Source organism: Dermacentor variabilis, unplaced genomic scaffold (assembly GCF_050947875.1).
Source record: "Dermacentor variabilis isolate Ectoservices unplaced genomic scaffold, ASM5094787v1 scaffold_13, whole genome shotgun sequence".
Classification (NCBI taxonomy): domain Eukaryota; kingdom Metazoa; phylum Arthropoda; class Arachnida; order Ixodida; family Ixodidae; genus Dermacentor; species Dermacentor variabilis.
In genome coordinates, this window is record NW_027460291.1 from 12,734,277 (window position 1) to 12,760,777 (window position 26,501).

The 26,501-nt window shown below is 47.8% G+C and overlaps 1 protein-coding gene across 6 annotated transcripts in view; it reads left to right on the top strand.

Annotated features, from left to right (window-relative positions):
- The window catches only part of LOC142566751 (uncharacterized), a 126,181-nt gene that overhangs the window by 41,282 nt on the left and 58,398 nt on the right, over positions 1–26,501 (top strand). The window contains exon 1 of one of the 6 annotated variants that reach the window (XM_075677637.1): positions 11,150–11,249. The exons of the other annotated variants lie outside the window; for them this stretch is intronic. The gene's annotated coding sequence lies outside the window, so the exon portion shown is untranslated. Of the gene's footprint in view, positions 1–11,149; positions 11,250–26,501 lie in introns of those variants that run through there. 6 annotated transcript variants of the gene reach the window in all.

Sequence of the window (26,501 nt, forward strand, 5' to 3'; positions counted from 1 at the left end):
TCACAGTGCTTTTAACATGCTGTCTGAAATCTTACGCACTTTTAGAAAAACCATCTCAAACATCCTTCATTTAGACGTTCTGAATGCGTTTACCAAATAGTCTCCAATGACACCAGTAGTTGGTCATTATCGCAGATAAATATATACTAGTATACTTAAGAGGCCTTGGTTGTAATTAAAAGAACATATATTTTTGGCCTTCCCGTAGAACGAGACGCCTATAGCCGCTTGTAGCCGTTTCGAGACCTTTATCAGAAGTTTTATGCATCGTGGGATGGCGTGGCGGCGATTGTATGGCGACGATGGTGTGTCGAAGGTGGCTTGACGAGAATCGGATTACGAAGCTGGAATGACGACGAATGAATGACACGACGGGCTCACGACACGGTGCGACAACGAATGCATGAAAACGAATGTATGACGATGAAGCGTTGACGACGATCCCATAAGAACGGCATGAAGACAATGCGTTGACGACGAGGGTGTGACAACGATGACGTGACGACGACTGTATGAGGACAATTGCGCGACGACGACGGCACGATAAGGATCGGGTTACTAAGCAGGAATGACGAAGATGCAATGACCACGACGGCCTCACAATCGCAAGCACATATTTAGTGACCAAACTATTAAACAACTTGCCTCGACGAACACGCTCGCTTAGCTCACTGCGCCTCGATAAGAAACATCGCGCTTGGCGTTTGGCGCGTCGTAGGCGCTGAAATCGGAAATGGGTGCGCATGCGTGAGCAGACGAAATCAAATTTGAACTGCACCCCATGGTGGCGTTCAGTAAGCGCATAGTTGCGGGCACGCGCCACTCCGCAGTTGTCTTTGCAGTGCCAGATATTGAAGAAAGAGCGGGAGCACCGCTAAGGGGGATCAAATGCGATCTTTGTTTACCAACGAATCCGCTTCTGATGAACGCATTAACGTACTTTTTGCTGCAAAATATATCTCAAATAACCTATTTCATCTTCAAATGTAGTTCTCGACTTACATAAAAATAGTTTTAGTGCACCTTAAGCAATGTGCAATCTCATGGTACGTTTATGTCGATCTATCACACAGGAAACAGCTTTAGTTTCATGGAATGTTTACGTTTATGTACAACACCAGTAGTAAGGTTACGATGCGGTGGATTTACAATGTGAGACGCCGACGCAGCCTTATAAGGAGGGCGATCTTTGATGCTTGTCGAGGGAAAGACAGTGAGCAGAGGTATATGCACAGAGAAAATGCATCCCGTTGTATCGCAAAGCCATTCCGCAGAATTGGCCAATAATGGACGTAGTGGCCAACAATGCGGTAACTCAAATATAATAACATACAAAAATTCTGAATTCAACGGAACCATTGAATCTTATGTGCTGTTCATATTAAGACATGACATGACATGACAAGAACTTCATTGAGGTCCTGAAAAGCTGACGTCTGGGGGACCTGGGATGAGCCGATGGCTTCACCCATGACGGGACTGGCAGGCCTAGACCCACCGCAACATCATGGGCCTCCTGCATGGCCTGGAGTTGTTGTTGATGTTCTGCACACTTGAGGGCGGATTCCCAGGGGTCCTTGGTTTAAAGTGAAGAGGCCTCTAAGGCGGGGCACAGCCAGATCATGTGCTCGAAATTATAACATTCGCATCCGCAATTGCGGCATTCCTGTCAGTTTTCCTAGTCGATTAAGTGCATTAGGCGAGGGGTAGGTTAAGATCTTGTCCGTAGCATTCTAAGCGTAGAGGCCTGGGCTCTGTCAGACTTGGGGTGTGGCAGGGGGAAGGTTCTACGGCTAAGCTTATAATCATCATTATCATTTATTAACCCTTAAGGACCCTTAGCAGGGCATTACATAAGGGGGGGACAATATTGAAATAACATATAAAGGAGCGAATGCTATACAACAATGAATCAACTACGTTACAAGTACAGAGCGCACACACACAAAAAAAGGATACAGTAAAGAGCAGTGGAAAGCACAAGGCAAAAAAAAAAGGTAAAACACACATCCTTCCATAGTAGGATGGGATGGAGCAAGTAATTAGGAATAAGCTAACAAACGAAGATATACTTTGTAATAGAAGATTGACAACCAAACGGACATTGAAATACACGACGAAATATACAAAGCATAATGTAAATCAATTGGACAACGCCTGTATCGTAAAAATGGTGTGAGAAAACAAAAATGCGTAGTTCAAGTTATTTAACAAAAAGCTCAGTTAAGGACTGCCTGAATTTTTCTGGATTTCTCTAAAGAGCAACTGCTTCGCGAAGGCAATTCCAGTCTTCAATAGCTGCGGGAAGAAACGATTTATTGAATGCAAGAGTCGAACCATGAAGGCGTTGGACGCAGTTGGAGTTGAACAGCCAGCGAGAAGTTCGAGCGGGCGGCAGTAACAGTGTACCATGCAGGTTAGAAAAGTTGTGATATAGCTTATGGAACAGGCTAAGACGTTAGATTCTGCGTCTTACTGCTAAAGGGGGTAGTTCAAGAGTTGATTTAATGTGGGTTACGCTGACGTGTGTGTTATAGTTTGATGAAATAAATCGGGCAGCACGATTTTGGACCGACTCGAGAGAGGTAATTAAATAATCTTGGAAAGGGCTCCAAATGGGAGAGGCATATTCTAGTTTGCACCTAACGAATGTTTCGTAGGCTATTTTCCTGATTTCTGGGGGGGACAGACGTAGTGTTCTTTTTAAGTAGCCTAGTGACCTTGAGGTATCAGTTACAACATTCGAGATATGCTCTGACCATGTCAGTTTACTGTTAATGAGGACGCCTAGATATCGGTAAGAGCTTGCATGTGATAAAGCTGTCGAATTAAGGGAATACTGAAAAATCAGATTAGTTTATTTTTGCGTGAAACAACCATGCATTTGCACTTTGAGGTATTAGGCTCCATCAACCAGCGTGAGCACCAAGTTTGAATTGACCCGCCGTGGTTGCTCAGTGGCTATGGTGTTGGGCTGCTGAGCACGAGGTCGCGGGATCGAATCCCGGCCACGGCGGCCGCATTTCGATGGGGGCGAAATGCGAAAACACCCGTGTGCTTAGATTTAGGTGCACGTTAAAGAACCCCAGGTGGTCAAAATTTCCGGAGTCCTCCACTACGGCGTGCCTCATAATCAGAAAGTGGTTTTGGCACGTAAAACCCCAAATATTATTATTATTATTAAGTTTGAATTAGGTTTAGGTCGCGTTGTAGTAATGATTGATCACTACTGTTTGAGATTCGACGATATACAACGCAATCATCAGCAAAGAGGCGAATAGATGACGTTATTCCAGATGGCAAGTCATTTATGAAGATAAGAAAGAGAAGCGGGCCAAGAACGGATCCCTGAGGGACGCCGGATACTACTTGCGCTGCTCTTGAAAGCTTACCGCCAATGACTGTGAACTGAGATCGTGCTGTTAGAAAGCTTTTGATCCATGACAAGGTATGCGGGTCAAGATTAAGACAACTGAGTTTGGCCATGAGACGACGATGAGCAAGACGATCAAATGCCTTTGAAAAATCGATGTAAATGACGTCGGTCTGAAAAGACGAATCCAAGTTCAAGTGAAGGTCTGTAGTGAATTCGAATAATTGTGTTTCACATGATAACCCGGGGCGAAAGCCGTGCTGCTCGCGGAAAAAGACAGAATTATAATCGAGATGACTGGTGACGTGGGAATATATGATGTGTTCCATTATTTTGCATGCAACGCATGTCAGCGATATAGGCCGATAATTTGACGGGTCAGAGCGGTTGCCCTTTTTGAAAACCGGGGTTACTTTCGCAGTCTTCCAGTCGTGCGGAATTTCACCTTCTAGAAGGGACTGCGCAAAAACTATCTGCAATATGCGACTCGACACGTCCTTAGTACTTTTAAGGAACTTTACAGGAATATTGTCAGGAGAACACTCGAAATTTTTAATTTGTTAATGAGGCACAAAATACCTTCAACTGTGATAACAACCGGCGGAATTGCACCAAAATTTGGTCTAGGCAGCGCCGGCACATCATGAATAGGTTCGGAGGTGAAAACAGAGGAGAAATAGGAGTTCATGACATTAGCCCGCTGATCAAGTGGAACGTCAGAGCCATCTGGATAAACAAGCGCAATGTTATGGGATTGATTCTTTCGTTTTAAGATGCTCCAAAATCTTTTAGGGTTAACATTAATGATATTTTTGAGATCCTCATGATGAAATTTGCGTTTCGAGTGCATAAAAAGACGGGCATATTCGCGCAGGCAATCCGAGTATTTCTTCCGTTTAGATGCTGAGTACGATTTCTGAGCGACACGATACAATCTTTTTTTCTTGGGCGATAGTCTTCTTAGCGAGTTAGAATACCAGAGCTGGCCTGCATCGCCTCGAATGCGAATCAGAGGGACGTAATGAGTGGTAATGTCATGGTATGTATGGAGTGGGTCTTTTCCTAAATCTATGGCAATTTCCGAGGCCCCAGGTTTGGCTGCGCGGTTGGTGAGATGACGCGCAAACCTATGGGCAGCCTCATTCGGGTTAATCCCATTCGGACCAGTGATGTCCCTTAAGTGGGCAGGAAACCAAGAAAGGAGGTGATATCCCTGCTCTCCACTCCTGATAATGAAGTCCTGATCCCGAATGATCTTACTTGTTGTTTCCGCTACCCATCCGGACGAGAACAGGCGAATGGCCGAGCGTGAGTCCGAGTATAGAAAGGATTGCTTCTTACCACTATTAATAGCTGAAGCCATAGCAGCCTCCTCCGCCACACGGGACGTCTTGACCCTTGCAGAAGATGAGTTAATGATTTTTTCCTCTACGTCCACCACTGTTATGGAGAATCTTTCCCCTGTGGGATTCTGTGCTGCGTCGACAAAAAGCGCATCTAGCTTGTGTTGATGTAAATTTTGTAGAATTGCCCTTGCTCGTGCGTTCCTCCGGCCTACGTTATACACAGGATGAATGTTACGGAGTACAGGCTCTGTTACGAAGTGAGACCTGGTATCTCTGCTGAGAGATTTAGTGGCTTCGGGGCTCTACCTGGGTTCAAAGCCGGCCTCCTCCAGGATTTAAGGCCAGGTTTAGTGGCAGAGAACCGAGTGATTTGGGCTATGCAATGAGCTTCAGTAATGTCATCATTAGTATTGTGGAATTCCAGGGCCAGCAGCCTTCGTACCTCTACGCCACCGCAGCAGGTGCAGCGGTGGCGTAGAGGTAGAACATGCACCTCGCTTGCACGAGAAGCGTGGTTCGAATGCCGGGGCCGCGCAATTTTCCACCGGACTAAACAAACCTGCGTGTTGCTAAAATTGCATAAACAGGCCTGGAGTGCGGCCTGATCCCGGTGACCAGAACCGGTAACGCGCTCCCTCACCAGAGAAGGATTGGCCACCCTGGTGCAGTACTTGGCCACAACCTCCTATATCAATACAACATCAAACCCCTGCCCTCAGTCCCCAACAGCTGCGAAGCAACTGACCACGGCGTCGGTCAGACCTGCGACGCAGCAGAGGATGCTAAGAATCCGTGGTGCCGGACAGGCCGCCATTGGAATCTGAACCTGGCAACGTTTAACACTAGAACGGTATCTACTGAGGCGAGTCTAGCAGTGTTATTGGAGAAATTAGAAGGCAGTAAATAGGACATTATAGGGCTCAGGGAAGTTAGGAGGACGAAAAAAGCATATACAGTGCTCAAAAGTGGGCACGTCCTGTGCTACCGGGGCTTAGCGGAGAGACGACATCTAGGAGTCGGATTCCTGATTAATAAGAATATAGCTGGTAACATACAGGAATTCTATAGCATTAACAAGAGGGTGGCAGGTCTTGTTGTGAAACCTAATAAGAGGCACAAATCGAAGGTCGTACAGGTCTACGCCCCTACATCCTGTCATGATGACCAGGAAGTCGAAAGCTCTTATGAAGACGTGCAATCGCTGATGGGTGAAGTCAAAACAAAATACACTATACTGATGGGCGACTTCAATGCCAGGGTAGGCAAGAAGCAGGCTGGAGACAAGTCAGTATGGCATAGGCTCTAGGAATAGCAGAGGAGAGTTATTAGTAGAGTTTGCAGAACAGAATAATATGCGGATAATGATTACCTCCTTCCGCAAGCGGGATAGCCGAAAGTGGACGTGGAGTAGCCCGAATGGCGAGACTAGCAATGAAATAAAGCTTATACTCTGCATTAACCCTGGCATCATATAAGATGTGGACGTGCTTGGCAAGGTGCGCTGCAGTCACCATAGGATGGTAAGAACTCGAATTAGCCTAAACTTGAGGAGGGAGCGGAAGAAACTGGTACATAAGAAGCCGATCAATGAGTTAGCGGTAAGAGGGAAAATAGAGGAATTCCGGATCAAGCTACAGAACAGGTATTCGGCTTTAACTTAGGAAGAGGACCTTAGTGTTAAGGTTATGAAAAACAATCTTATGGGCATCATTAAGGAGTGTGCAATAGAAGTCGGTGGTAACTCCGTTAGACAGGATGCCAGTAAGCTATCGCAGGAGACGAAAGATCTGATCAAGAAACGGCAATTTATGGAAGCCTCTAACCCTACAGCTAGGATAGAACTGGCAGAACTTTCGAAGTTAATCAACAAGCGTAAGACAGCTTACATAAGGAAGTATAATATTGATAGAATTGAGCAAGCTCTCAGGAAAGGAGGAAGTCTAAACGCAGTGAAGAAGAAACTAGGAATACGCAAGAATCAGATGTATGCGTTAAGAGATAAAGCCGGCAATATCATTACTGATATGGATGAGATAGTTCAAGTAGCTGAGGAGTTCTATAGAGATTTGTACAGTACCAGTGGCACCCACGACGATAATGAAAGAGAGAATAGTCTAGAGGAATTTGAAATCCCACAAATAACGCCGGAAGAAGTAAAGAAAGCCTTGAGAGCTATGCAAAGGGGGAAGGCAGCTGGGGAGGATCAGGTAACAACAGATTTTTTGAAGGATGGTGGACAGATTGTTCTAGAGAAACTGGCCACCCTGTATACGCAATGCCTCATGACCTCGAGCGTACCGGAATCTTGGAAGAACGCTAACATAATCCTAATCCATAAGAAAGGGGACGCCAAAAACTTGAAAAATTATAGACCGATCAGCTTACTGTCCGTTGCCTACAAAGTATTTAATAAGGCAATCGCAAATGGAATGAGGAACACCTTTGACTTCTGTCAACCAAAGGACCAGGCAGGATTCCGTAAAGGCTACTCAACAATAGACCATGTTCACACTATCAATCAGGTGATCGAGAAATGTACGGAATATAACCAACGCTTACATATAGCTTTCATTGATTACGGGAAAGCGTTTGATTCAGTCGAAACCTCAGTAGTCATGGAGGCATTACGGAATCAGGGTGTAGACGAGTCGTATGTAACAATACTGAAAGATATCCATAGTGGCACCAGAGCCACCGTAGTCCTTCATAAAGAAAGCAACAAAATCTCAATAAAGAAAAGCGTCAGGCAGGGAAATACGATATCTCCAATGCTATTCACAGCGTGTTTACAGGAGGTATTCAGAGACCTGGATGGGAAGAATTGGGGATAAGAGTTAGTAACTAGTAACTTGTGATTCGCTGATAATATTGCCTTGCTCAGTAACTCAGGACACCAACTGCAATGCATGCTCACTGACCTGGAGAGGCAAAGCGCAAGGGTGGCTCTAAAAATAATCTGCAGAAAACTAAAGTAATGTTTAACAGTCTCGGAAGAGAGCAGCAGTTTACGATTGCTAGCGAGGCACTGGCAGTGGAAAGGGAATACGTCTACTTAGGGCAGGTAGTGATCGCAGATCCGGATCATGAGACTGAAATAATAAGAAGAATAAGAATGGGCTGGGGGTGTGTTTGGCAGGCATTCTAAGATCATGAACAGCAGGTCACCACTATCCCTCAAGAGAAAAGTTTATAACAGCTGTGTCTTGCCACTAGTCAGGTACGGGGCAGAAACCTGGAGGCTTACGAAAAGGTTTCTACTTAAATTGAGGACGACGCAACGACCTATGGAAAGAAGAATGATGTGTGTAACGTTAAGGGATAAGAAAAGAGCAGATTGGGACAGGGAAGAAACGCGAGTTAATGACATCTTAGTTGAAATCAAGAAAAAGAAATGGGGGCATGGGCAGGACATGGAATGAGGAGAGAAGATAACTGATGGTCATTAAGGGTTACGGACTGGATTCCAAAGCAAGGGAAGCATAGCAGGGGGCGGCAGAAAGTTAGGTGGGCGGATGAGATTAAGAAGTTTGCAGGGACAACATGGCCACAATTAGTAGATGACCGGGGTAGTTGGAGAAGTAAGGGAGAGGCCTTTGCCCTGCAGTGGGCGTAACCAGGCTGATGATAATGATGATAAGTGGCAGAGAGCTGAGTGATTAAGGCTATGCAATGAGCTTCAGTAATATCATTAATTGCATTGTGGAGTCCCAGGGCCAGCAGCCTTTCCGTCTTGCAGACTGGCAGTCCAATGGCCCTTTCGAGTCCCGTTCGAATGAAAGAGTCAAGCTTAGCTGTTTCAGCTCGTGTCCATTCTAAATGAGGTGCAGTGAGATTGCCCTCCTTCAATCGTTTCCTTCGGCTAGCTATCCTAGCAATGAGTTTCAGAACACTGTCTACCTGTCCTGTTTGACGATTCAGAGGTTTGGAATTAATAGTTAGCCTTAACATTTTAACAGAATCAACTCTGGGTATTCAGGTGCCCCTTTTAGTTCGTATCTGAATAGGAAGCGAGTGCAGTGGGGCTAATTCTATGGTTTTGCCTCCTTGTCTGACTTTCCTGTACAGGAGTAGCTCTGACTTTGTGGGAGAGAGTGTCAACCCCGTGCTAGCGAGGAAATTCTTTGTGATGTTAACAGCACCCTGAAAGCTTTCCTTTAATCGGGCTAGCGACCCTCCGGGGAACCAGACGGTGATGTCGTCCGCATAGATGACATGCCGTACATCTGAGATACCACCCAACCTCTCGGAGAGCTTGTTCATAGCGATATGAAAGAGAAGGGGTGACAGCACCGATCCCTGGTGTGCGCCGAGACAACCTAGAGGGAAACGCCCGCCGGTAACCGTCGCAACTCTTATGAAAGCCATGCGTTCACTAAGGAAGGATTTAGTAAAGTTAAAAAATCTGCCAAGATTGAGCTGCCATATCTCACGTAGGATGTGTTGGTGTCTGACCGTGTCAAAGGCCTTAGCCAAGTCTAGAGCCAGAGCACCCATCACGTCTCTAGTGCGGTTATCAAAAATTGATTTCTTTAATAGGAGCATTGCATCCTGTGTGGAGAGGGAAGATTGAAATATGATCAAGTTGTGAGGAAAAAGGCAATGTCGCTGGATTTGACTTGATATGCAATTATGAACTACATGCTCCATGACTTCGCAAAGACATGAAGGGAGTGAGATGGGTCAGAGGTTTTTCATTCTGGTACGCTTTCCCGACATGGGAACGACAACTACCTTGGCCGCCTTCCATTCATCAGGGACTTGCACCGAATCCCAGACTCGATTGATCTTATTTGTTAAAATCTCTATTGCCTTGTCATCCAAGTTCTTTAGAAGTTTGTTTGTGATGCCATCTGGTCCTGGAGCAGACTTTTTATTGAGGTTAAAGAGGACGTGTCTAACCTCTGATACGGAGAAGGCTTCATCAAGGAGTGGGGCACCCAGTTCGGTGTATTCCGGGTACGGGACCTTCTCTGCCTCACTGCATGCGTCACTGAGGTGTACAGCATGCTTTGAATGATATTGCTTTCCGTCATACCATGCCTAGTTAGGCCTTTGATCATCCTATCTAAAGCTAGTCTAGCTGCCCCTTTTGATTGTTTGTTATTAAGAAGATTTTGAGAAGGCCCCATTTAGTGCTTCTCATACGACTATCCGCTTCCGCACATGTTTCATCCCATTGTTGCTGCGACAGAAGTGCAGCGTATGAGTCCATTTCCTTGTTTAGAGCGGCAAGTTAGGCCCTAAGGCTACGATTAGGTTTTTGAGTCTCCCATCTAGAAATTATGCTATGCTTAGCCCCAAGCATGTGCACTCCCCTCCCCCCCCCCCCCCATTCTGGCATCCAGTACCGGGGCCTCGAAGTCGGTAGTTATTGTTTTCGTGGCCTCGTTTACCGTGTCATCAGGAAAAAATTATTCTGTCTGGTTCCTTTCTTTTAAACTGCAGGAAGAAATTATCGCTATAACACTCTGGTATTCGTACACATTATTGTATTGCCAATTTTGTATGTTATGCTTCTTTATCGCAGTGTTGAATGAGCAAACGAATGAATAAAATTGTTATAATTTTATTTAAACAAAAGTAAGAGGACCGCGAACCAACTTTCTTTAAACAAACTTTCTTCAAACGCAAGCAAAAAACAGAGCCTACCAACTTTTTTAAAACAGTCTTTTAACAAACTTTCTTCAAATGAAAGCAAGAACAGAGCCTACCACCTTCCTTTAAACTTTCGTTTAACGAACTTTCTTCAAACGAAAGTAAAAACGGAGGCTACCATATTTCTTGTAACACGCTTTATTAGGAAGTAAAAATACATAGGATGTTAATAAAGTTGATAGATAGTTGGAAAGAGGTTTAAAGAAAACAAGGATGCATTTTTCTATGGGAACATGGAAAAGCACGAGTATGATTATTAAGTGGGTAAGCATTGGTATGCTTACCGCACGAAAAACACCGTCCGTCCGTCCCGTAAGACGATCGCTTTCAAGATAACGCCTGCAGGAGCGAGTGAATTCAGCTTCGTGTTGTCTCTCGCTTCAGCGCGAGCTACGCGGCGATAACCAGAGCACACGAAGCTGTCAGCGCTCGCCGCAAGCCCCCATCGCAGGTCGCTTTTAAGATTGGGGCCCGCGCCTCTCTCTTGAACTCAGCGGCGAGAACACAGAGCACACGAGGCTGTCAGCAGTCGGCGCTCTCTGTCGCCATCACAGATAGCTGTCAAGATACGGCCGTCGCGGCCGCGCCAGACGCAGCCGCCGCCGGAGTTGATCCCGCTTCATAATGGTTCGACGCGGATGGGCGGGCGATAACGGCCCACAATGTTCGGAACCCCATCGGCGCACTTGGCGGCCCCGCCAGCTGCAGTAGTTCGCATGCTTCGTCAGCTTGCGCTGCCGTCGGCAGCGGTTCGTGTTGCCGCAACGCTGGTCGGATGGAGTTTCGCAACATTCATAATGACACCGGCCGGTGGGCAGATGAGCGAGTGGTAAAATTCTTACGCATACTTAGGCAACTCCCAGCGGAGACTGCGCGTAAGTTTTTTTTTCTTAATTTCAAACAAGAACAATTATCTAGAGATATACCGAGCGCATTATTTTCGTCTTAAGAAAGCTATTTGTTTTCTGTAGCCAGTGAATATTGCCACTGATCCACTCAGCGAAGGCAACCCGACGCCTTTTCGTTTCTTTGTGGAATAATCCTTGGCCATTTCACCTCCCCGCTATTTGCTTGCACATCTGCACGTCCCTAAGTGCTGTGGCAGGGGCGTTCCACTCGCCCCCTCCCCGCTCTTGGCGCCACTGGCAACAGTTGCACACAGACACAATTCATTGATATAGTCAACTATACTGTGAAGGACGCAGACCAGAAGGCAAGTTCGAAAAATCGCTGTTTGCGTATCTCCCAATGTAGTTTGCACACGCTTTCCGCAGTTCCTGCTCTGGTGAAAAAAGAACAGAAACAACTGCAACATCACCAACGTTATCCAGGAGAGACTGGCCTTGAAGCTGTAACATAGTCTATAACAAGCCTATAGCGCACTGCACTTTTCTCCATTTGATGTAATATTTAGGACAAAATTTTCAGGAAAATACTTGTTGTCAAGTCTTTAGGTAGGGCACTATAATCGGCGTGCTTAAATTTTTGCTTTTCCCGGTAGCCAACGATGTAATCTAAAATCATATTTTACTTTTGCCATATGTTTGAAAGATCACTACAATAGCATACAAGCTTCCTGCGTACGAGCTGGATGTTATCTTGCAGTTCTATCCTGAAAAATATTTGCTGTTCGAACGAGGAGCTTCGGAAAGAACTACGCACCAGTAAGACATCTAAAAATCTCTAAATTTTGCGTGAATGATTTAGACTGCGGGAAAAGCGTACAATTAAGGAAAAGCGGTACTGGATCCTATAGTACGCATCCGTGTATGAGCCTGAAAATTGATTTTCTGTCCATTTCTTGCAATATTTTAACGTGTAGCTGTCATCGAGGAGGAGGTGCTAATTGAGAAAAAAATAATCGACGTTTACGATACACCCTACTGTGAAATGAGCGCAGCTGTACACGTGTTTTCATTTCGCGAAATATTTGGTGGCGCTGACAATTGTACTTGCTTGTGCAGCACAGGTGGTTCCCACACTTCGTGCAGTACGTCATGCAGATTCCTGTGCAGCCAGGAAACAATGCAGTGTTTTCGCGTTATCATAAAAATTTAGAACATAGAAACACAGACGTAAGGGTATGCCCGTGACGACGTGGCACGGCAGCGTGCGGATTCACCGCATCCTTTTGAAAGAAAAAGGAAATTCCACCAGAAAACACCTTGCACCCATATTGAATCCAAATGGACTTACACTCGCTGTCGTCGTCACTCCCGGAAAGGTCGCTCCCTTCACTGTTAGAAGGGAATTGCTCGGCCATTAAAGCGTTTAGGAGCCATTTCACTTCAGAGAAGAAAAAAAAACCATGTGGAACTTGTTGCATTTGCGCAACATAGCAACGTTCCGTCGCCAGGAACAAACTATTCCGAGATAATGTATTTTTGATTCTACAGAGTCAGGAGGACATGTAGCTTAGCATAAGAAGTTTTTTTGCATTTTGTCTTATGGAGAAATACATTTACAAATGGGGGCAAATTTACCTGCATCACTGCTCGCGGGTGCGCGCAGCCTTCACCGGGTTTGTTTTGGCTGAAGGCGCGAAGGATCAGCAGAGATGTGGCACCACAAAGCGGCGCGTTTTTAGAAGAAAGTTGCGGAAATGCAATAACGTGTACAGGCAGCTACAAATGGACTTTGCTTCTGTATTTAACGCCGTTCATCGGAATGTTGCGTAAATGCAACAAAGTGCAGTAAAGGGTTAACAGTCTTGGAATGTGCCGACTCATATGGCAGTAATACCTTTGTTTTCCGAGGCGAATAAAGCCATGCAACAGGTGTGACCCGTCTGCAACGTGATGTTGATATCTAAAAATTGCAAAAAATTGCAAGGAGGTTCCTCGTGAGTAAAAACCACAACGTTACCGAGACGGGAGAAGGCCGTTAAAACTTTGTCAACAATAGTGTGATGTGAGGCAATGAATTGTTGCTTTAAAACAACTCAAAAATCGTCAACACATTTAAAAGTACGAATAATGTGGGGGGGGGGGGCCTACAATAAAATGCTGGTGCAAGGCACGGTCACTAGTAGATAAATATAACTTACAAAGCTCAGGAGCAACACAGGAGCGAATAGAAATGCCTTGTCTTTTTACACAAAATTCGTCATGCAATTTGATGAAGGTGAGTTTAAGATAAAACTTGAGAAAAGATAAAAAGCGTCAGCTGATATACGCCTGCAGGATTTTGGAAGGCAGTGGCACCGCTCTCGTCGATGCAACTTCTGACGCAGGAAAACAATTCATTGTGCGGTATAGAATAAAACAAATCCTGAAAGTTCACGGGAAGCGAGTACCCTATCGAAGGATTGATCTGCAGAAAGTGCGTGACACATGCAAAATTCTCCATAGCAAACGGGTCATTAACAACAAGTGAATTAAAGTGACTCATTAAAAACTGCTAATCACATTCCGCCAAGTACCGCGTTCACTTACAATTGTCCTAAATGGAACCCCTGGCTTGTGCGTTTTAGCCGTGAAGAAAACAGAAAGGGCGTTGTCCTCACAAGTTGTAATGGGGCGTGCAAGTCTCGTCAGTTCCAAATTTTTGTACATAGCTACAGCCTCGCTTTTCACTCTTGTTTTGCTGACTTTTTCTGGATGAAGTTCTCCGGATGAAGGCAAGACAAGCGGTGGAGAAGAACTTCTTCCGGAATACCGTTTAGAACCGCCATACAATGACATATATTTATATCACACCCATGTCATCTCATGCCATCATGTGTCATCCACATAACTCGTGTGAGGTCATGCATGCATGTCACCTAATGCCCCCCCCCCCCCCCATGTCATGATATATATAACCATTTAAAGGGTCCCTTAAACGGTTTGGGCAAAGTTTGTTGACGCGCAGGGTAAGCTACAGTGAAACGTTAGTGACACAATTTAAATAAAGATAGCTACGGACAATTACAGGTTACTCTCCTGCCTAACCATGCTTTTTCTCCTAAACTCGTTCGATGAGTGCTCGGGACTAAGCTTCGCCTTCACGGGCTGTGCGTCATGATGGCACGTTGTCCATTTCCCGTTGAGCCAGCGCGCGAAACGTTTCTCTGTCAGCCTCCTGGCCGTCGATCCCCAGTGAGAGCTGTGTCCACGCAGCGTGCCTTTCGAGCGTTCTACCACTGCGCCGAGCGTGTCCGTTATTCCAGTCACCGCAGGCGAGCTGGGAATTTGGACAGATGCGCGGAGGCGTAAACAAAACCCCCTCCACACTACTACGGCTGTGATGGAAGGGCTTTAGCGCAAACCTGAGTGGCCGTCATGGTGCAGCCACCTGGTGGCGAAGAGCTGAACCAGCCATACGCAGAGCTAATATTAATGTAACCAAGTGTAAAAAATTTTAAAAGAAAACGTGTTCTCGATTGAGTTCCTGCCGGAAATTTACACCAGCAGCAAAGCAGAATACACTTGGTAACTGCTATGTTAGCTCTGTGTTTGTCCGGTTGAGCTCTGTGCATCAGGTGGCTGCCCCGTGCATCCGTTCACGTGTGCGCCTCCGCTTATCCGGTAAAACGCCCAGTCCCCTTGCACTTGCGTTTATTTGAATACAGGACACGCTGAAACTCCCTTGCTGTGGTAGTAATCAACCGGCGTGAAATCAAGGCCACAAACGCGTAGAAGTTGGCGTCGATCGGCTACCGACAGACCCATGTGCTGCGGCCACTTCGCTTACATGTTGCTGGCAGAGGGACACGATGTCGCATCTTCACATGTCGTCGATTTCTAGATTTGCAGTTCACAAAGTAATAAGGGCGATCCATGGTACTCGCAAAAAAAAAAAAAGATCGAGACCGACACTCATCACGCAGCTCGCGTCAATACGTTGTAATATGGCAGATGGCACGTGTGTGCGCAAGTTCTTGAGCTCAGTGATAACTTCACGTTGTGTTATCTCTTTCTGTCACATTTTTGGAGGAAGAAATTAACGAACCTTCCAACTATTACGAACAACATTTGTTATTCATAAAGTTGGAAAAATTGTCGATGACGCGACCTGACCAGCTAATCGGGTAGCTCGCACAACTAACGTCAATTGGGCTAACTACGTCAATTATGAGGAGGAGACTAAAAACTCAGGGTAGCAGCTCCACTGCGATCGGTAGTGGCGTACATTTTTAGAACCAAGTTACACCCTTTACGCGGAACGCTACAGCGCTTCGCCTAATTATCAGAAGGACCTACCCTAACGACTCAGTACGTTTGTACAACGTCATCAAACTCGTTTCAGGGTTCCTTAAAGGAAACGATACGCCGAGCATTATGCCATTATTCACAGCTATCACATTATTCATTATGTCGCCTTGGAAAAGACAAGTCCACTTGTCGTAACGTTGACTCCCACTTTTACCTTCTCGTTTTGATCATTCACGTGTATGTAGTTCGTGCAATTGATGTCATAGCATAGCATGAATTCCTTGTGATTCATGTCACGTATGTATGTCATGGATATCGTAATATATAAAGAGGCAAATAAACAAGCACGACCGCATCTACACTTCATGTCATGAAATGCGTGTAATATCATTAATGTCATGTCATGCCAATCATGTTATGACATGCATGTCATCACATTCGTAATCTGATATATATACAGGTAATGAAACCACCACGACGGCATCACGATGTAGGAAGCTAGATAGATAGATTAAAATTGCCTGAAGTCGGCAAATGCTTCGCATTAGAAAGGAAGCAGCTGTCATGTCCATGGTAACGTACATTTTAAAAAGCTCGTATGATCGTCCCATCGATGTGGACTTTCGTGGGAACATGGTGATCAAAATTGGCTGAAAGTATTAGTGTATTGTGGAGGCCAGTGAAGGGCAAGGAGGCTAGGGCGACAAGAAAATGTAATTACTTATTGAACAGTGCCCTTAGGGGCCGTGTTATGATGGGAAGATTCAGGTGTTTGTGCAGTAAAAACATTCACTCACAGTGCAAGAAACGAACTAGGAAGCTTACCAGCCTGTATGCCACCGGTATAGTAAGCAACATGACAACAAAGAATGTCAGACGGAAGCTCAGAGAGACTGAGACTATCTTCTGAGTGGTGACCATGGAGAAGAAACCGGCTATAAGTAACTACCTTAGAGGTGAAAACGAAATCAGGAACGAAACAGTTATGCTAACTCGAAGGGAAGCTCTACTTTTCGAAGTAAGATCAGGATGTCTTAGAAAGCGTAGTTATAAAGATACGTACAACGAGTTAAAACATGTGCTTGCTGCGGAAAAGCTAGGAAAACGATGGAACATGCTCCTCTGGTCTCCTTGAAACCTTTGTGTTCAAAACTAGCAGGGGCAAAGTAAACATGTTTGAAATAGAGAATAGTAAAAGGCGGTTGTATGTTTGGTGGCAGAAAAGTAATGAGACCACAAACAGCGGATCCGTACAAAAACAAACTTCTCAATAGTGGTTCATAAAGTTGATGCTGTGAATACTGTTCTTTATTAAACAAAGGTAGGACGTTAGGGAAAATCAGAGGACAACCGTGGCGCAACGCACCATTCCGTTTCAAAGGGGACGCTCACAGCATCCATCCAGCCACAGCTTTCTAAAAATTTGCGCTGGAATCCCAGGACAGTCCCAGCTTTGTCCATTTAAAGGTGCTAAGCTATAGCACAGGTGCCGCGGCTGAAATTCGCAAAAAATAAATTGGCTACACAAGGAGCTTAGCTGAAGCTCGGCGGTGCTGAATAAGGTGAGAATGAATGTCGGCAGGCGTTGAACAGAGGTCCAATTAGTCCTGTGGCCGACACCAGCGCCCTGCAACCGTTGGACGGCTACCCATATAAGCGAGAGGCCTGGCCGTCAGTAGTCACAGTGATGAGTCGGGACCGAAACTTTGTATGTGGCTTCCATCACGCGAGGGACTCCATGGTACCACTCGTCGATGGCTGAGTGGAGAACACCGCTCTTCGCTCATTGAGGATGCGAACGAATTGTGTCATGGGCCAACTACGTCTTGGTTCAAGTCCCAACATTTCTGAAGGATTTCTTTGACGGTCGTACAACTCTTGAATGCAAATATTTGTAAAGAGTTTTGCATGATGCCGTTGAGCACATACGCAGATTTCTTTAGCTTTCGAGTTCTGTTAGGCTATAATATACGCGCTATGCCAAACAGCAGCGGGGCAGACAATACTGACACGTCTACTTGTTTATAGGATTGTATTTAGATTTAGGGGTACGTTAAAGAACCCCAGGTGGTCAAAATTTTCGGAGTCCTCCACTACAGCGTGCCTCATAATCAGAAAGTGGTTTTGGCACGTAAAACACGATAATTTATTTTTTTTGTTTATAGGGCGACCACGTTTCACCGCCTAACAAATGTTATCGCACAGCGCAGGACGCACCTGCATGTACCGGAAGTTTCTGGAATGTTATCGATGGTTCCATCCGCTGTCTGTGACCGAACCTAGTGTGTGCATGTGTGCGTGACGCGAATAATGTACAACTTTGTGGAAGGCACGCGAGTTCCAGCGATTACTCTGGAACATTCGACGAGTGATGTATGAAAGCCGACGCGCTTGACCCGCTGATCAGATTTTGACGATCGTCGACTGTGTTCGCCGCTGTCGCTGTCCTTTGGGCACCGGTTCGCGCAATAAAAGTTAGTTTCTTCTTTCATAGTATTTCTACTGTGTTGTTTATACGTCACTACCACGTAACATCTGGTGGAGGTGCTGTTAGTCCGTGTACCGGACGCCCCCGAAAAGCCGTGATTTAAGCCCGGACAGCAAAGAGAACACCAACGCAGTCCAGACCATTCAGCAAGCTGCCGGCTACAACAGCTGCCCCCAGAGCACGGACTTCTACCTAAGAAGACCAGGAAGATTGCGGCCAAGACAACCCAAATGGCAGCCGCAGCGTCCCCCATCGTTCTGCAACAACCCAGGGAGCCACCGACTTTCCATGGATCATCGTCTGAAGACCCAGAAACCTGGCTGGAGACCTATGAACGAATCGCTACTTTCAACAACTGGGACTCCGAAGACAAGCTGCAGCATGTATACTTCGCCTTAGAAGACGCCGTCAGAACGTTAGTTGAGAACCGGGGATAGACCCTGACAACATGCGACCTGTTCCATAGCAGCTTCCCGCGGACATTTGCAAGCGTCGTGCGCAAGGGCCGAAGCTATGCTAGCAGCCCGAATGCAAATACTCAATAAAACCATAGCGGTCTTCACCGAGGAGGACGCACCTGTTCCGGCACGCCGACCCGGAAATATCCAAAGAGAAAAAAGTGCGCTTCTTGATGCGAGGCGTAAAGCAAGAACATTTCGCCGGACTGGTCCACAACCTACCGAAGACCATAGCTGAGATCTTGAAAAAGGCAACGACTATTGAGAAAACTCTAGAAATGCGCACTAGGCAGTATAACCGCCAAGAGCTCACGCCGCAGTGCGCCATCCAAGCACTGGGCTCCGGTGACCTCCAAGAGACCATAAGGGCCATTGTGCGCGAAAAACTGCGCAAGATGTTTCCTTCGTCGCAACCTCCAGTGTCCTCAGTCACTGACATCATCAAGGACGAATTTCGACGATCACAGGGCGTTGCCGAAGTGCAGCCCGAATCGCCGCTTCCCGTGCCAGAAGCGATAACCTACGCCGCGTCGCCCATCGTCAAAGTCCCCCTCCGCGACCGCGTCAGGGCGCTGTAACGCCGCAATTCAGTCGTCTACCGCCGTCGCCACCAGCACCCCCCCCCCCCCCGTCGGCCAGCGCAGCCACCCGAGGAAGACGGACATGTGGCGTTGCCCCGACCACCGTCCGCTCTGCTATCACTGCGAGGAAGCCGGACATATCTACCACCGATGCCTATACCGCGAAATGAAATACGAGGGTTCGCCGTCAACACTACCGACGACCGTCCCATTCGCCATCCCCAGGCCGCTACCTGTCGCCGCAGCGCCATCCATACACTGACCCAGCCCGGGGCCGCTCGGCGAGCCCATATCTGGAAAGCTAAAAGCAGCAACCGATGGAGGTGCGGTTGCTGTTCACCGAACTGACCAACATCCTCCGCCGCCGACAAAGACGTCGAAGAGACTATCTCGACGACATAACAACGAAACGCCGCCGTTTCGACGAAGTCTGGAGGCAGAAAATACGCCAACGAAGGACGCCCTGACGATGCCACATACCAGCGACAGGCAAACGTGACGCAGCCGTGATCGTGATCCGACACCAAGACGTAACTGTAACGCAAGACAAAGAACCACCAACCTCGACGTGCTTCTCGACGGCAACGCAGTCAGCGCCTTAGTGGACACAGGGGCCGATTACTTCGTAATGAGTGGACACATCGCCACCCAGTTGAAGAAAGCTAAAACTGCATGGGAAGTCCTTCAAATTCGGACCGCTGGAGGACACCTCATTACGCAATCTGGAATATTCACGGCAAAAATTACCGTTCATGACCGGACTTACCCTGCCACTTTCGTTATCCTCCAACAATGTTCACGAAACGCCATTCTCGGCATGGAGTTCCTGAACCAACACGGCGCAATCATCGACCTGAAGTCGAAATTGATAACGCTGTCGGAAGATCAAGCGATACCGCCGGAGAGCTCTCGTAGTCACCATGCCTTGAATGTGCTCGACGATCAAGTGCGCATCCCGCCGAACTCCAGCATTAATATTTCAATTGGCACCGAAACACCCGCTGATGTAGAAGGCGTCATCGATGGTTTTGCTTTTCCCTGCCATCGAGGATTCGACAAAGACCAGTCGCAAAGCATCACATAATAACCGAAGAGTGCACTCGACCACTCCGCCAGAGCCCTTACCGAGTTTCGACACATGAACGTGAAGCTATTAGGTAACAATTCGACAAAATGCTGCGCGACGACATCATCCAGCCGGCGAAAAGCCCGTGGGCATCTCCTGTAGTCTTGGTGAAGAATACAGGAGACAATAAAGTCCGCATGCACCACTGCACAATCATCAGAAAAAAGCGGTGCTCCTTCACGCACATGAGGAAGCGTCCCGTGACACTATTTTACAACTGCAAGTAATGTATATAAGCTACCAATTGTGTGCCTGCCCCACTTGCCAGTAATTATGACATACTCTTGTACTTGAGCATCTCGCATAGTGTTCCAAATGACGGCGAAAAAGGAAACAGTTTGTACTATTTTTGCGTCGTCGTCAGTTCACGTCCTATATCTGAAGGTGCGAAACTAACTTGTTCATGTGTCCACCCTAAGCCCACTTTTCCTCGATTTGTAGCGGCTATGGTAGCCCACGAGTGTGGGAATAAAATTGGCTCGGGAATTCGGGGGACGTTAGCGAAACTGAGAGGTAAAAATTGAGAACGATGGCACCTCTAATAGCAACTGTGCGACTTAGCAACCAATACAGAATACGTATTGGCTGAAGAATTGCTGCCATCAAGCGCTACCTACGCCTGAGTATCCTAGCACGTTGACTTCGTCGCCTAAAAAACAAATGAACACAAATAGAACCACGGCTCCTTTTCGGAATGCCTCCGAAATACCTGGAATCATTCGCAGTGTTGCGACGAAATGCTTCCGATAAGTTTTTTGAAGCAGATGAGCGACCGCACCTTAACGAAAACTGTCATGCCGGCGGGACAAGTTTTGTGGTGAAGTTCATAGCACAGGGCAGCTTTTACGTCTCTCTTTTTTGTTCACATCATCAATGCGGCAGCGCTGGAAGTTCGAAAAGTCTAAGTTCATTGAGCCACGTCATGGTGCTCACGCGAACAAAATCTGATGTCAAGGAAAGTTGGATATAGTGAGGTAAAGCTGCAGAACATTCACTGCTGCTATAGTCGGGAAAGGTGGACATGACCAGGCAAAGTTGCAGATCGTCGAATGCCGCTGTCGCTTCCCTTGAACCAAATTTGTGGGTTGTTTACATATTCCTAACTGTTGCCTTCGTTGACGGTCACATCTTGTTTGCCCTAGATGCTTTTGAAGGCGGCGTCAGTTAAGATAATATTGTTGCAGGAAGAAAGCAGGCCCACGAGTGTAAAATAACGTATATTTACAACTGGTGTATATCGCGTTCAGGCAACTGCCAGACTTCGTCTTCGTCTAGTCCAATTCAACTTCTTCGTTCCCTTCACCGTAACATCACCCTCCCAGTCGAGTAGCTCCGTCCCAGTGCAAGTTATAGAGCCTCACTTAATGGGGGACATAGGGCTTAAGCCTGGCGACGTGAAGAACATCGCTGGTGACGTTGGGATGCACTGAAGGCTGACCGACTGAGGCGATCTCGTATGTCACGTTGGACAGTTGGCGTAAGATCTGGTACGGACCAGAATAACGGGAAAGTAGTTTTTCCGACAAGCCAACGCGACGTGAAGGCGTCCAGAGTACGACAAGGGAACCAGGTGAAAAATGGTAGTCTCGGTGCCAAAGGTCGTAGCGTCACTTTTGAGAAGCTTGCGAGACTGTGAGGCGATGACGGGCGACATCTCGGGCGTGGGCGGCTGAGGCAATAGCATCGCGAGCGTAACCGGTGCTGGACGATTGTACTGCGGGAGGTAGCAACGTGTCAAAGGGCAAGGTGGGGTCGCGGCCATACAAAAGGTAAAATGGTGAAAATCCGACAGTGTCGTGACGGGACGAGTTGTATGCGAAAGTGATGTATGGTAAAGCGACGTCCCAGTCACGGTGATCGTCGGAAACGTGCATGGCCAGCATTTCAGTTAGCGTGCGGTTGAGTCGCTCGGTGAGGCCGTTCGTTTGAGGGTGGTGCGCGGTAGCAATCTGGTGTTCTGTAGAGCAGGAGCGGAGCAGATCATCGACGACCTTCGATAAAAAGTAGCGGCCGCGATCCGTCAGCAACTGGCGAGGGGCGCCGTTGTGCAGGATGACGTCGTATAGTAACAAGTCGGCGACATCTGCAGCGCAGCTGGTTGGTAGCGCTCGTGCGATGGCATATATCGTGGCATAATCACTTGCTACAGCAATCCATTTGTTTCCTTTGATAGAAATTGGAAAGGGGCCAAGGAGGTCTAGGCCCCCACGAAAGAAGGGCTCTGTGGGGATATCAATTGGTTGAAGCAAAGCAGCGGGAGGCGCAGCAGGCGTCTTCCGGCGCTGACACAGGTCGAAAGAAGCGACATAACGGTGCACAGAGCGATAAATGTCGGGCCAGAAGAAGCGGCGCCGCAGGCGGTCGTATGTACGAGTAATGCCCAGATGTCCAGCAGTAGGAGCGTCGTGAAGTTGCTGGAACACGGCTAGTCGAAGGTGCTTGGGAACGACTAGGAGGAGCTCCGGGCCGTCAGAACGAAGGCTACGACGGTATAAAGTTCCATTGCGCAAGGTGAACATCCGGAGGGACGGATCATTGGGTGAGGAGCTTAGGCGTTCCGTAAGTGTTCGAATGACAGGATCTTTGCGCGGCTCGTCGCCAATATGGAGCAAGCCGGAGATGGATAGAACACTGATGTCCAAGTCTGCATCGGTATCGTCCGGTTGATCCACGGGATTAAGGGACAGGCAGTCAGCGTCTTTATGCAGGCGCCCTGATTTATACATAATAGAAAATGTATATTCCTGTAGACGCAATGCCCAACGTGCAAGTCGTCCAGTTGGGTCCTTGAAAGAGGAGAGCCAGCAGAGGGCGTGATGATCGCTTACGACGCAGAAGCTCCGACCGAAAAGGTACGGCCGGAATTTCGCGACCGTCCATACGAGCGCGAGACATTCTCTCTCGGTAATGGAGTAATTTCGCTCGGACGTGGAAAGAAGGCGGCTAGCGTAAGCGATGACACGGTCTTGGCCCTGTTGACGCTGAGCGAGGACAGCGCCGATGCCATGGACACTCGCGTCAGTTCGTACTTGAGTGGGCGTAGAAGGGTCAAAGTGTGACAGAATTGGGGAAGTTGTAAGCCGCTCAATCAGGGTAGAAAAGGCTTTCTCCTGCAGAGGTCCCCAAGAGAAAGAGACGTCTTTCATAAGAAGGTCAGTGAGAGGGCGAGCGATGTCGGCAAAATTTTTCACAAATCGCCGGAAATAAGAGCATAAGCCCAGAAAACTACGGACATCGTTTGTTGAACAAGGTACAGGAAAATTTCGCACGGCGTGAACTTTCTGTGGATCAAGATGGATACCGGCGGTGCTTACGAGATGACCGAGCATGTTAATTTCACGGCGACCGAAATGGCACATGGAGGAGTTTAGCTGAAGGCCAGCCCTGCGAAACACGGAGAGTATGGTTGTGAGGCGCAGCAGGTGGCTCTCAAAGTCCGGCGAAAACACAATCACATCGTTGAGGTAACAGAGGCATGTAGACCACTTCAAGCCGCGCAAGAGAGAGTCCATCATGCGCGAGGATGTAGCTGGCGCATTGCATAAACCAAACGGCATGACTTTAAATTGGTACAGACCGTCCGGTGTGACGAAGGCTGTTTTCTCGCGGTCTATCTCATCGACGCTAATCTGCCAATAGCTGGAGCGGAGGTCAATCGATGAAAAGTATTGGGATCCGTGAAGGCAGTCAAGAGCATCATCAATGCGCGGCAGGGGATAAACATCCTTCTTTGTTATCCTGTTGAGGTGACGGTATACAGAAGCGCCACGAGTTGTCTTTTTTCTTTACTAAGACAACCGATGATGCCCACGGGCTACTGGAAGATGCAATGATGTCCTTGTCCATCATCCTGTCTACTTCTGTCTGTATGATGGCCCTTTCTGTTGCAGAGACACGATATGGGAGGCCGCCTATGAATGGGGCTGGCGTCACCGGTGTTGGTGCGATGCGTGACAACAGATGTCTGGCCAAGTGGACGGTCGTCCAAATCAAAGATGTCCCGAAAAGATGACAGGAGGTGACGAAGAGCTGTTGTTTGCTCGGAAGGAAGGTCAGGGGCAATCATCTTAGAAACATCGTCCGCCGGCGTCGAGTACCGAGGAGTGGGTGACAAAGTACGTTGGTACTGAGGAAGGATTCAAAGGTCAAAGAAGAAATCTCAAATTCTTCCAAAGGAGTGATATGCGCTATGGCGATACCGTGTGGCAGCACGTGCGACGAAAATCCAAAATTGAGGATGGGCACGCGAGCGCAGTTTTCGCGGATCCAGATTAAGGTCCTCGGTAGGTCAATATTGCGCGACAAAACCACGTCCGTATGCGGTGACACGACGTACTCGCCATCAGGTACGGGAGGACAGGGCGTCAGGAGGACATTTGTAACCGCCTGTGGAGACAGCCTTGCAAACTCAGCAGAACATAAGCGGTGTGAAGCACAAGTTGTTGCGTCGGCAGGAAGCGGCAGATCCAACTGTACAACACCTGCGGAGAAGTGATTTTGGGCAGAGTGTGTCGAAAGGAAGTCGAGGCCGATAATTAGGTAGTGCGGATAGTGTTCAAGAACGATAAATAGAACAGCGGCATAATGGCACCCAATGGTCACACGTGCTGTTCACATTTCTAGGACAGGTGAAGTACTCCCATCGGCGACTCCCACAGTGCACGGTACGGCGGGTGTCAGAACCTTTTTGAGCTTTCGGCGGAGAGCAGCGCTCATAACTGAAAGCTGCGCTCCTGTATCAACGAGAGATCTAACACGAACGCCATCAACTTCAATGTACAGTAGGTAACATGTAGGCAGGGTCAACAGAGGATTTGTGGGCCGGGTCGGAGTTGCAGCTTCACCTCCGGGAGCTGCACCGCCTAGTTTACCGAAGCGAAGCGACCGGTTGCAGAGAGGACGAAGAGCGGTGAACGAGAGGCGAACGGGACCAACGACCTTGCGGAGACGGGGAGCGGCTGGATCTTGGTGGAGCACTGTCGGCGTTGTTTTTCCTAGTCGGCGTATAGGGCGACAAAGTACGATTGTCTGGTACTTGGCTGTAGTGAATCGGAGACGACCACCGAGGAGGCGACGACCAATGGTTGCGGCAATGACGGGCGATGTGTCCAATACGGGAACAATTAAAACAGATAGGTTTATCATCCGATGTGCGCCAGTCAGCTGGGTTGCGACGAGGGGGCGGAAAGCTTTGCGTCTGGGAGCGAGCGGCCGGAGAAATCTGGTAGGTGTTTGTATGGCGGACCGAGCAGAGAGACGGAATTCTCAAACTTGCTATTTCCTCCCGAAAGACCGCTTGTATAAGGGAAATAGCGGTCACGCTTTCCCGACAGTCAGAACGAACTGGAGCAGGAGCCATGGCCTCAAGCTCAGGGTGAACGATGCGCGTGATTTCTTCCGGTCCTGTGGGCTGAACGAAGCGCGGCGGGTCTTCGCAAGAAGGTGTCACGGCAGTATTGGGCAATTGGTCGAAAGGTTGAGCGACGCGGCGGCCCTTCGCGTGTTCGAAGCGCCGGAACTCCTTTATAATTGCATCCACAGTGGCACAATCCTTGCACATCAGGAGATTGAAGGCATCGTCTGCAATACCTTTCAATATGTGACCAATCTTGTCTGCCTCGGTCATGTTGTTATCAGCCTTGCGACAGAGGGCCAGCACATCCTGTATGTAGAAGACATAGGATTCTGTGGACGTTTGAGCTCGACACGCAAGTTCTTTTTTTGCTGCCAGCTGACGACCGACAGGTCTGCCAAACAGGTCTCGCATTTTTTCCTTGCAGACATCCCAGCTCGTTAGGTCCGCTTCGTGTGTGTCGTACCATTGCCTCGCAGTTCCTCTTAGATAAAATATCACGTTTGTTAGCATCATTGTTGGATCCCACCTGTTGTTGTCGCACACTCGTTCGTACATCGTAAGCCATTCCTCGACGCCGGCGTTGTCCGTGCCACAATATCTCCCTGGGTCCCGCGGATGAGTGAGGATGACAGTTGGCATGGGCTGCTGAGGCGTTGTCACTTGTGTCGGTTGATTTGCCATTGAGGCGGCAGGTAGATGACGTCCGCTGCGAAGTTCCGCGATTGTACCCCGCACCTTCCACCAAAATGTTGTAGGAAGAAAGCAGGCCCACGTGTGTAAAATAACGTATATTTACAACTGGCGTATATGGCGTTCAGGCAACTGCCAGACTTCGTCCTCGTCTAGTGCAATTCAACTTCTTCGTTCCCTTCACCGTAACAATATCTTCATGTAGTCATCAACTGCAACGTGTTCGTCGGCCACTGATGTGTTACAACCACCGAATGCGTTGACTGATTCCTGGAGCAGTGCAGCCGGACTTA